The sequence below is a fragment of the Myotis nattereri genome (genome assembly GCF_964212035.1).
Source record: "Myotis nattereri genome assembly, chromosome: 4".
Lineage (NCBI taxonomy): Eukaryota > Metazoa > Chordata > Mammalia > Chiroptera > Vespertilionidae > Myotis > Myotis nattereri.
The window spans coordinates 74544194-74556844 of record NC_138079.1 but is presented as its reverse complement, the minus strand read 5'-3'; the positions used below and the strand labels follow the sequence as shown (position 1 = coordinate 74556844).

At 40.4% G+C, this 12651-nt stretch overlaps 1 pseudogene across 1 annotated transcript; it reads left to right on the top strand.

Annotated features, from left to right (window-relative positions):
- Window positions 1-7869: 7869 nt before the first annotated feature.
- Window positions 7870-8183, top strand: LOC308518479 (acylphosphatase-1-like; annotated as a pseudogene). Its single transcript has one exon. The product of its transcript is annotated as an acylphosphatase-1-like (transcript).
- The last annotated feature ends 4468 nt before the right edge of the window (window positions 8184-12651 follow it).

The following is a 12651-nucleotide window of genomic DNA, read 5'->3' as shown; positions in this document are numbered from 1 at the left end:
ATTGAGTGAATGTTTCCTGTCTTCACAAGCTTATAATGACATGCATACAGCTAATTACACTGCAGCATGCGGGAAGTGCTGTGATTAAGTGGCACTCCACTGAGGGGATGCAAGGGGTAGTGGATAAAGTTCAGCCTCAGGGACCCTGTCTTTCATGCCTCAATTCCAAATACAGAATCACATTTGCGATAGACACTCAGGAATTGCCATATTGGTTAGGAAGATGTGGTCTGTACTATCCAGAGCTCCACAGTTACCAAGTGATGGAGATCTAACTCAATCTGGCTTTTAGCCCAAAAGGGAATTACTTGGCTCACAAAACTAAGAAGCCATGGGTAGAGGGAGGATGAATCTTTAGGCATGGCTAGATCCAGATGCTCCAATGATGCTTTGAGAAATCTGACACTTGGCTCTGGTTTCTTCTAGGTTGGCATCATTCTTAGATAGACTTTCACTCTGTGTTGGCCACTGACAGCCCTCGGCTGAGAACCTCATGGTTCATCAGGCACTGTTGAAAGATTGTTCTGGGGAAAGTCCAAGATTCATCTCCTTGGACCAACTCAGGGCATGTGCTCACTCTTGAGCTAATCACACTAGTGAGAAAGATAAAATTTGCCAACTGGCTAAGTCTGGCCCCCTTGCACTCCTTAGACTGGAAACTAAAATCCACTCTACCTGGAGGATGGATGTTCAGAAGAAATGGATAGGATGTTCAGAAGAAATGGTTTCCCCCAAAGGAAAATTAGGCTGCTGCCACTACATCAGTGGTCTTGGATATGGCAAAAACAAGACCACAGAGGAATATTGCATGAACTAAATTATGGACCTTGAGGGATTGACAGGATTTCAATGAGCATAGATGGAACAAACCAACATTACTGTGCTTCATAGCAAGAGAAGGATAAGGAACAGTTGCTCAAGGTAGTTGTAGTAGTGTATGAGTAACAGGGCATCCCAGATAAGACTAGGGGGGTAGGTTAAAGCCAGGTGTGGATCTATGTACCAAGTGATTTGTATACATGATCTCATTTAATCCTTACAACAACCTTGTGAAATACATATTATCACCCCCAGTTTTTAGCTGGGAGTAATATAGGCCAATTCACTTCTCAAGATCACACTGCTAGTAAGTAGAAAAGCTGGGCCTCATACTGACTTTGGTCTGAAGCGTTATAATAAACTGAAACTACTCTTTTTACCTTTGTGTGGGTTGTAGGGTTTAATAGTCTTATTTCCTCAACACAAGAAAATTTGGCACACTGTGTGGCTATTAAATGGGAAGTGGAACAGAAATTAGGTGGTGGGAAGAGAAAAATTGTGTCTCTCCTACCACAGGGTCTCCCAATGAGTCAGGAGCACTCAGGAAATCTTTAACCTAACCGAGCAGAAACAAAGTCACATAGATTATCATGTGGGTATTAAAAAACTGCTATTGAGGTATATGTTGGAAATGCATATTTCCTAGATAATCTCTTCAAATTTAGGCAAAATACATGTGACAGGAATAATAAGACAACTGTGTTAAAATTTAATATTGAGTTTGTTTGTTGCTATGTAGTCTTTTTTGTTTTTGTTTTGTTTTAAGGGGTTTTTATTCTTCTTTAATCTTCAACTTATTGACTAATCTTCAACCTATTGACTGATGTTTTCATCTCTGGGGAAAGAATTCCATTTAAACTTTTTTTCTTTTGCTTTTATCCTGAACTTCAATATATGTAACGTTCCAATCTATCAAGACCCCTAAACTAGATTTGTGTATTTCAAACTAGAGTTAATCATCCAACCACCCATTACTTTTTTTTCTTATCTTTTGCAGTTAAATTTTTTCAGCCATGCTGAAATGTGGCATTTTGTTATTTACCTTAAGATAGAACATAATCTGACTTTATTTTATGAGAATTTATTACTTCTTTTTTACATCATTTCTCTGGCATCGGAGCACACGTGCCACTAAGGTATCCATGAAATAATAATAAAAGAGCATGTTTATATGCAAAGATTTAATTCCTCAAGGAACTCTCAATATTCTCTTCAGAATAACAAGAAGTATGAAATCCTAGAAATTACCAGGTTCTCTAGCAAAAGGGAACAGGGCTGCCCTGACCATAAGCAAACCCCATGACTCAGTTTTATCAGAGGTGGGAAGTAGAGAAAATGAGGGAAGAAAACCATCTGAAGGGAAGAAATGGGTCTAAAGGTAAATCTGGAGTCATACTCCAAAGAACACCCAATTTGCAGAGTGTGGGGAGGGCAGCATTTGAATCTTCTTCCCTCTCTATTCAATTTATAGCGACACTTAACTAATTATACCTTCCACAGCCCTGTTTCAATTCAGGTACAATTCTGAGGCACTGGAGATTAGGACTTCAACCTATGCATTTTGGAGGACACAATTCACCCAATAGAAGAACCAAGGAACAGAAAACTCTCAATGCTATTGAACTCATTTGATATAGATGGAAAAGTTCATACCTCCACTTTCACACGTAACATTCCAGAACCCCCCCCCCCTCAGTCCTCTGGCCTGATTCCTACACTGTCTGCCCCCCATACCACTTCCTACTCAACTCCCTACTTACCAGCCAACTGAAGGGGCCAGCAGAAAACATTTGGTATCAATTTAACTTAGCCTTATTGTGTCATTTTATGGAGTTTGTTTCTCCAAAAAAAAAGTCAGCTTTTTTACTGATTCTCTTCAAGACTAACATTGGGCAATTTGGGCTTATTTCCGTTAAGTCCAGTTTGCTTCCAACTGACTATTTGACACTGGCTGTCTCTTAATTGGCCTTTCCAGTATAAGTCCCTTTTCAAAGCCTGTGATGTAAAGATGTTTCTCAGCCAGATCATGGTCCCCATGACCCTTTGCAGCTCCCTCAAACGTGTTTCTATTCTCAGCATGGTTTACTCATTGCCTTTTTCCTGTCACGGTCCTTCTGCTTTCTTATTCTCTCCATTGTTCTGACTCTAGGTTATTTGAGACATTATAAGCTGAAATCAGTCCAGTCTCTATGGTTGACATGATTACATACCCCAAGAACTCAATTTATTTCTTCCAAGTCTCCTGTAACAAACTAAATCTAAGAAATACAATGATTCACTTGATTCTCCCTATTTTCAGTCGTACATTTAGGAAACTCTCCACTTTCATCTTCCTGTATTTTTGGATTCATGTGTGAAGTCAAAGATCGCAGGTGGTATGCTTGATAATTTGTCCTTGGTAGGCTTCCTGTTATCCCAAAATACTCCCCAAATGCACTTCACATGCCTTTCTGGGGTTTTTTTTTTAAGATGTTATCTTGGCCTGGTGCTGGTTTCATAAGCTGTTTTTATAGTGAATGTTTCAGAGCCTGAAATTCAGATTGCACTTTGAAACATGTGAAAAAGGGATTCACAGATGTCTTCATAACCTTTTTCTTTTCTTCCATAATGTTCAGGTTCAAATTAGGTTCTGTGTTGAAATTATTCTTCCAGATCCTTTTTGTGTATTAAAAATTCATGTTTTTCACTATGTTCTGCCGTTATGCTCCAGATTTTGATTAAAGATAACCATGAGAATCATATTATTTATACATTAGGGACACAAAAATTTCCCTAAAAATATTTTTTTAAATATATCAACTTGCTAGGGGTCTTGGGGAAAATCAATGGCTCAGAGGAAGATAACCAGAATGTAGTAAAAAGGAGCCGTCAAACGTATTTGATCAGAAGTAAAATAATAGAATCTAAATTGATGATAGATATATATGATGTGCATCTACAAATACCTAAAAAAACTTCATAAAATTGTATTACATTAGGGTCCAAATCAGCAACAAAGGAACAAATACAGAACGGACATGATATATACAGTACCAATGAAAGTTATAATGTGGCAATATAAATTTCAGACATATAACATCCCAGAATTATAACTATTTGGGCTTGCCCCAGACAAGATGGTTATTACTTGCTAATCTAATCAATAGTAAGGTTGGGGAAAGACATGGACAAAAGCCGGAGTTCTCTTGATCTAGGAGTGACTGGGAGCTGTATGAGACAGGTTGCATAGACTAAGCTTTGGAGACTTGGGCTGGGTGGGAAAACAGGAGGCAGTAGAAGCTAAAAAGAAAGTAAGTTAAGTAGGATTTGAGATAATCATGTTGATAAAGACACTGAGCTCAGCTTTCTACATGGTTACTCCTATTAGAGAGACAACATTTTTTTTTTAAGAACCAGTGTTCAATAGGTCTTCAAGTTATGGAAGACCTAGTCCTTTCTAGACTGTACTCAATCCTGGTTGTACATTAGAGTTGCTTGGCAAGTTTCTAAAAAACACCAGTGTCCTTCCCACCACCAAGTTTACAATTTAATTGAGCTGGCTTCGGGCTCAGGAACAAGTTGGTTTAAAACTCCCCAAGTAGATCCAAATGAGAATCTTGTAGGGTAACATTTCCCAAATAAACTATGCACACTCCTGGTCCTGTGAATCCTCTGAGAAGAAAAGTCCTGTGTCTAATACACTTATGGAGCCCCTCCTGGTATACGTGCTCATGGTGTCTCACAAAGCACATTAGCCTTCTAAACGCTCTGAGAAGTCCTGATGAAGAGAAATCACCTTTCCTATGTTGGTCTGTGATGACCATACCTAGTAACATCACCTTGAAAAAAGCTTCCCTGAGTCATGGTTTTCCAACTGTTACCTTTCACTTTCTACTTCCCCCTACCATCCACCTTCCTCGAAGGTCATCCTGAGCAATTTTCAAGAAATAGAACTTTCATATACCTGGGTGTGTGGTCTTATAACGTAGTTATCTAACAGAAATGTATAAGACATGCTGAATCTCTGAAGGAGTCATAAAGCACAGATGAGCCTTTGTAGAGATATACTGAGTCCAGTATTGGGAATGAAAAGGACAAGAGTGAGCAGGCTCTCATGGCTCCCAAACATGCTGCTTTTGGGGTCATTTCCCTCAATCACCAAACGCTTGGGAAGCAGGAGCAGAAAGTTCATAAAGTAAAGAAATGGACACTGGACTAAAAAACCCTAAAGTCAATATCAGCTACTCTTATTAGGTGAGTGACCTTTAGCAAATTATCAAACTTATTTTCATCTCAGTTTATTCTTCGATAAAATGGGAATAATAAAATATAACTTCAAGGATTATTCTTATGATAAAATTACATACAGTACTGCATTTAAAATCTCTATAATCCAGGTGACTGTCAGGAAGGTAAATTTATTATCCCCTTATATTTATCAAAATTTCATCTGAGAAATGTTTTTTAGGTTTGTAAAGGATATTCAGTCTATCTGTTTTGTCTGTCCATTCAGCTAAAAACTCTAAAATGTGCTCCTGCATTAAGCTAGGTTATCAGAAAGTTCTGTGCCTGCATTCATCACAGTGGCCTTGCCCAGGGATGTTAGCTTCCTGAATTACATTTGGTGCAATGTCATCAGCTCACATCAAGAACCACTCCGAGAGAGGGCCCTGCAAAGACTTCACAGCAACTTTGCTCTAAGGATGCTTTTGAGAATTCTACTTGGTATTCTATAAGGTGTCCACGGTAAGGGGGCCCAGAGGAGAAATCTTACTTAGTGGCAGGAAGAGCTCCGCTTTTGCTGAGCAATTGCACTGTTTTGCTGTTATGGCCATTCTAAGACATGGAGCCAGTCATGCTTTGCCTTCAGTGATGGTTATTCGAGAGCTTTTTGTTTCGTGTGTGCTCCATTTCCGGTGAACATGGACATGAACTGTGTCTCGCTAATATTCCTCACCCTGACTGTTCTCATTGCCTCAGTTAATTTTTACTACCTTCAATGTATTGCATCTTGTATTTTTTAACTTCCTTATGACTTTTTTAAGTAAGCCAATGAAGATAAATAACTGGGTATATAAATATATTCAGATGCTTGGTTTCCATTTGCTTCCATCACAGGCTGCCCCATCACCTTCTGAGTTTGGAAGAATTGTATGTGGCTCAATGGCAGGCAGGGATAATCAACAAGTGCCCATTTTGACACCACCCCCTCTCCAGCACTGGAGACTTCCTAGAGTACGAAATCTCAGGGAACCTTGATTACTCACAGGCCACTCAAAGACACATATGATAGTGAAATCAAATACAAGCGTGAGTACTCCCATTGCCAATGCTCCAGGAACCTCTAGTAACAATCACTGTGTGTTTTAGTCACATTACATTACTCCTTAGCAATCCTCTATCTATTAAAGCATTTGGGGTCCGTAAGTAAACCAGAGGCTTTCTTGTTCCTTCTTCCAAAATATGGCATCCACTTCATAAGCCTCTGCTCAGCTAGAGGCTGTCACACACCACAGGCTGCTTGCCTCCAGTGAAGATACACATATTGTTCAGCAGCGATTTCCCCTCTATCAACAAAGGGTGCTATTTTCTTCTTTACATCAAATACATGTGGTTTCTCGCTGTATGAAAACACTAGAGTTATTTTGGGTCCTGCAGACTTTCTCTAAGAAAGACAAACATTTATTTTTTTGTCCATGTGAGTCTTTCATTTACAAGTAGCAGTGATTTTTTTTTCAATATTTAAATGACATTATGATAACATGCTTAATAGCTGTGTGCCGAGCCAGTACATACTTGGGTTTGTGGTCCTGGAAAAATCTGATTAGTGTCACATTACATTTCATCAAACTCATACAAAATTTTTAGGGCTTTGAGTTTCTTTAAATACTGCTGAAATTCAGAAGTAATCCCGAGAGACCAGTGTAAGGCTGACTAGCAGCCACAGACTTTCTCAACTTGCAGTAAAATTCAGGAAGGGCAACACTATTGTTTTTCTATAACCTCCTCACCCCCAGATAAACAATCTGGCAGTTTAGAAGCAACAAAATGCCCAGGGCCCTAAGTTCATGCCAGGGTTATTCTGGAATTGGAGCACATCCCCACGGCAGAAATGCCTGATTCAGACTCAATCAAATACTGGGCCCTGGTAGTCTAATGAGACAGACGCCTTCCATCACTCTGAGGGAGGTCATGCCAGTCTCGCTGTCAGAAAGCACACTGACAGATGTGCAAGAGCTCAAAAGAAAACAAAATGCAGTTCAACATGTGGATTGCGGTTTCTATTACCAAAGAGTCTAGGAGCCAATGGCATGTTCACAAATACTTAAAATCCAGTTCTCTGGAAGTATTTTTTAAAAAGCAGGCTCTGATTTGCATCATTTGCATATTTCTATCATATAAACACTACATAATTCTACCAAGACTCATCTCAGGCCACCTGTCAGATATCACAGAATGTGGAGTTGGGAAGAGAGGTACACAATCAGCTCTCACCAGCCAGAGTCAGCTCATCACCACTGCTGGAATCCCCCACTCAGCTGGCAGGGTTATTCATAGGAGAATAGAAAACTTTTGCTCACCCATTCTACTTAGAAGAACCCCTCTTTTTAGCTTTCGTCACATCCAGAGTATGTGCTATCTCCACCTGCTTCTTCTTGCCTCTGCTAATCAATCTCATTCTTACCCTCTACCAAGGTGCTTCTGCTGGTCCCATGTAATTTTGAGATCATTTCTTGCCTGGGGAGGCTCTCCCCTACCTTTGTGATACTTACACACTTCTTTATTCTGGACATATTTTCTGGATTCCATAGAAACTAATTCTGAGGCCCCTTGAGAAAGGGTTTTGGGGAGGATGGTTCTTTCTTTTCACTCTGAGAGGTGGGTCGAGGCACAGAATCCCATCAGAAGGGAGCCTGTGATGGGGTAGCCGTTGGCGTGGCGGTCGGCGGTCGGTGTTCGGTGGTCGCCTGTGCCACCGGCCTGCGGATGGGAAGGCTGGGAGGGTGAGCCCGGCCCGGGCGGGCCCTCAGTTCCATTGGCCGTAGATGTTCGTGGGCGAGGAATCCGGGGCGTGTGGAAGCGAGGTTTGAGCATGAACATGGCGGAAGGGGACACCCAGATATCGGTGGATTATGAGGTGTTTGGGAAGGTGCAAGGGGTGTTTTTCCGCAAGTACACGCAGGCTGAGAGTAAAAGGCTGGGTCCAGAACACAGACCAGGGCACAGTGCAAGGACAATTGCAAGATCCCATCTCCAAAGTGCGTCATATGCAGGAATGGCTTGAGACAAAGGGAAGTCCCAAATCACACATCGACAGAGCAAACTTCAACAACGATAAAGTCATCTTAAAGTTGGATTACTCAGATTTCCAAATTGTAAAATAATGCCCTGAATTCAGATTTTCCAAGAGAAACTCAGAGGTTTTGCTTTTCTTGTTAATAGAGATAGAATTATTCTGAATAATATTAGAATTTGTCAGTAAGTTATTTTAGTTTCAGATACCTGAATGTTACTGTATATAATATGCATGATGGAAGGAATGATTACAACTGTACACAATTCTAATAAAAACACATCAGAAAAATAAAAATTAAAAAAAAAAACTGTGAAGCAGAAGAAGCCAACAGTGACAAAGGGCAGATCTAGAACAGGAACAGGAACTTCAAATGGAGCAGACGCTCCTCGTAATAGAAAAGAGAAATCTTCATAATGAATTATAATCCAATTGATTAATGTCCCCAAAGAAATCTCCTTTGTACTATATCTTTCAGCACTAGAGATTTGTTTTCCTATTCTTAAAAATGCAGTTTGTGCTCTTTGATTCTCGCTATTGTACTGTTTCATGTATTTTTAAAGGGCAATTGACGGGAGGATAATTACTATGAGTGAGAAAAACATCTTAGCTTAGACTAAGCTGCTTGCCTTTAAAATAGTTTAGGGACTACCACCATATTTTACTTTATTTTTTATCTTTGAACATTTTCTAATGATTTGGAGAGATAACTATTTGCAAAAATTCTACATATCAATGACACAGTTTCTTGGTCTCATTGATTTTTTATATTAGCAAGATGACCTCTTCCAGCCAGGTCATATTTTTTAAGTTATCTTTCAGAGTAAAATGGAAATAATATAAAGTTGGATGTCAAACTTTAATGTGTTTCCAGTGTTCTCTAATTTTTAGGATTTTTTGTAGCCTTTACACCAGGGAAAAAAAGATTTGTAAATTCACCAAAATAATAGTGTGCTTTATTTTTTAGGTAGTGGTTGTTAGTGTTACATCCCTTTCTTTTTTTTTAAGGAAAAAACATACTATTGGTTACAGTGTGGATATTTTTGCCATATTTGTTGAATCAAAATATCTTCTATTAACATAAAAGTACTTGTGAAGTAAAATCTTTCTTGTGCATTTTCAACACTTGTAAATGGGAAATCAGAAAATTAAATATTTACTACAAAGAAGAAAATCTGACGTAGCCCTTTTTGATATGTTTATTAATAATGATTCTTAATGGGCTTGTCATAAGTTCAATATGCACAGCATCTTAAAAGAACAGGTTTAACCTGCAGACCCTTTCTAAAAATAACGCCTATTTGATTTATATCTATAAAAAGAATATCAGGTAATTTTATTTGGAAAACATTTAATACACTAACCTTAAAAAAATTGAAAATTGAAACCAAGATGGCAGCATAGGTAAACATCGGAAATTGTTGCCTCCCACAACAACTTCAAAAATACAATGAAAAGACAAAACGGACATCATCCAGAACTACAGGAAGGCTGGCTGAGTGGAAATTCTACAACTAGAAGGAAAGAGAAAAGCACACTGAGACTCAGAGGAGGTGCGGAAGTAAAGTGCAGAGGTACGGAGGCTCGAGCGCACGCGGAAAGGGGCTGACACCTGAGGACACGGCTGTCTTTTTGAATCAGGAGGGAGTCACAAGCTCCCGACTGCTCTGAACTCCGGTTCAGGGAAGTCTCTGAGGACCCAGGGCTCAGACGGGGAGAAACAGGACTGTCTGGCAGCGGGCAGAACTCGGAACTTGAGGGTGGCTTTCCCTAAGAGGGGCTTGCAGCAATTACCAGGACACTGAGATGTGTGGCCCCTTAAGGCAGGGCTGCCATAGCTGCTTGCTCCGCCTTTTGATTCCTGGAGACCCTGCCCAACCCAGGCTGCAGCAGAGGCTTTTGCATATGATTGCCCTGGCCCTTTGCAACCTGAAAATTACCTAACAAATTGCAGCTGGGCCAGACAGACCCAGAACTTCCAAGAGAAGGCCCAAGGCCCCACAGCAGCTTGCATTGCTTCACAGCTGGGCCTCATCTGGGCACCTCCAAACTCCAAAAAAGGAAGGGGAATCTGCAGTTCTCTTCATAGCTTCTGCTGGGTAACCTCAGGCAGAGGCTAAATTAGCACCTCCTTAGATACAAGAGCCAGTGTACCCAGTGGTCAGAGTGGGACCACCCAGATTACAACTCCTCAGATCCCTAAGGGACACACTCAGGGGGCAGACTCAGTGAGCACCAAAGCCCCACTGAAGCAAGTCTTGCCCCAGAAGGGTGTCTTCAGCACAGAAGTTCTCCCACTGCAGACACAGCTGATTCTCACTGCCAATTGGCCTGGAGGTCAATTCCTCCCAGTGATCCTACAACAATCAAGACATAACTACAACAAGACTGTGCACAAAGCCCACAAGGGGGTGCACCAAGAGTGTCCACCTCAGGTAACTGGGGAGGCTGAGCCACTGGGCCCTATAGGACACCTAGCACACAAAACCACTCTACCAACACAGGGAAGCATAAAAAATGCGGAGACAAAGAAACAGGTCACAAATGACAGAAATGGAGGAAAGCAAATGACTGGATATAGAGTTCAAGACCACGTTTATAAGGTTTTTCAAGAATTTTATGGAAACCGCCGATAAATTTAGTAAGACCCTGGAGGATATGAAAAAAGACCAACTAGAAATTAAGCATACACTGACTGAAATAAAGAATAATATACAGAGATCCAACAGCAGACAAGAGGATCCCAAGAATCAAGTCAAAGATTTGAAATACGAAGAAACAAAAAATACCCAACCAAAAAAGAAAAAAGAAAAAAGAATCCAAAAATATGAAGATAGTGTAAGGAGCCTGTGGGACAACTTCAAGCATACCAATATCAGAATTATAGGGGTACCAGAAGAAGAGAGAGGGCAAGATATTGAAAAACTACTTGAAGAAATAATGACAGAAAACTTCCCCTACCTGGTGAAAGAAATAGACTTACAAGTCCAGGAAGCGCAGAGAACCCCAAACTAAAGGAATCCAAAAAGGACCACACCAAGACACATCATAATTAAAATGCCAAGAGCAAAAGACAAAGAGAGAATCTTAAAAGCAGCAAGAGAAAGACGTCAGTTACCTACAAGGGAGTACCCATACGACTGTCAGCTGATTTCTCAACAGAAACCATGCAGGCCAGAAGAGAGTGGCAAGAAATATTCAAAGTGATGAACAGCAAGAACCTACAACCAAGATTACTTTATCCAGCAAAGCTATCATTCAGAATAGAAGGTCAGATAAAGAGCTTCACAGATAAGAAAAAGCTAAAGGAGTTCATCACCACCAAACAAGCATTATATGAAATGCTGAAAGGTATTCTTTAAGAAGAGGAAGAAGAAAAAGGAACTCTTACCATTTGCCACAGCATGGATGGAACTGGAGAGCATTATGCTAAGTGAAATAAGCCAGTCAGAGAAGGATAAATACCACATGATCTCACTCATTTGTGGAATATAATGAACAACCTAAACTGATGAGCAAGGACTGATCCAGAGACGGAGAGGCATTGATTGGACTGTCAGGCCTTGGAGGGAAGGTAGGGGAGGGTGGGGGTAAGGGGGAAAGATCAACCAAAGGACTTATATGCAAGCATATAGGCCTAACCAATGGACACGGACAATGGGGGGGGGGGGGGATAGGGGATAACATGGGGATAAGGACACATATGTAATATCTTAATCAACAAAAAATATATTTTAAAAAAAATTGAAAATTCAGGTGGATAGTCTTAAAAGGAAATAGTGCTTTATGTTACAACTATAGCTTTGGTCCCATCTTTAATTGAGAAGGATTTTTCTGTAGAAAACATATTTTTGGATTTAAAAAAAGATATATATTTGTATCTTTACAGAAAGTATCTAAAAAACATTTGAGTAAAATATTTGGTTCTCTTTTCTATAATTATCCTTTAAAATCCTCAGAGTATTTGCATTTTTGTTGTCTTTATGTACATGTATTGCTCCTTTCTGTGTTCATATCTTGTTCCCCACTTCTCACTTTTGTCACCAGCTCATCTTTGTGCCGTTTAGAGTGTAGAAGGTGCAGGCTATTGGGTCTGCAGGTAAGAAGTTGCCATGCTGCTAGGAAGTCGTGCTTTCTGTTTCCAGCTGTTTACCTACTTCCTGGGAAAAGTAATAGCTCTCTATAGCATCATGGAGCTTGGAACCAAATTTTTGCCATTAAAAACTGGCATTATATTGAACCATTCATTGAGAAATCAATCAAAATAAAAAATGTCTACTTTAAAAAAAATAGATTTTTTAAAAATTATGCAGGGAGGGCCCTAGCTGGTTTGGCTCAGTGGATTTTTGTTTGTTTTTTTTTGTCATTAACAAACCCTGTTCCTTTTTTATTAGAGATAAAAACAGTAAAGTCCCACACACCATGCCCTGTCCTGGTGGGGCGGGATGAGCTGTGGCCGCAGGCCCCGGCCCGGCTGCTCAGGCCTGGGGGGGGAGGGGGGGGACGGCTGCTCAGCCTCAAGGGGGCTGCTCGGCCTCGGGGGGGGGGGGGGGGGCTGT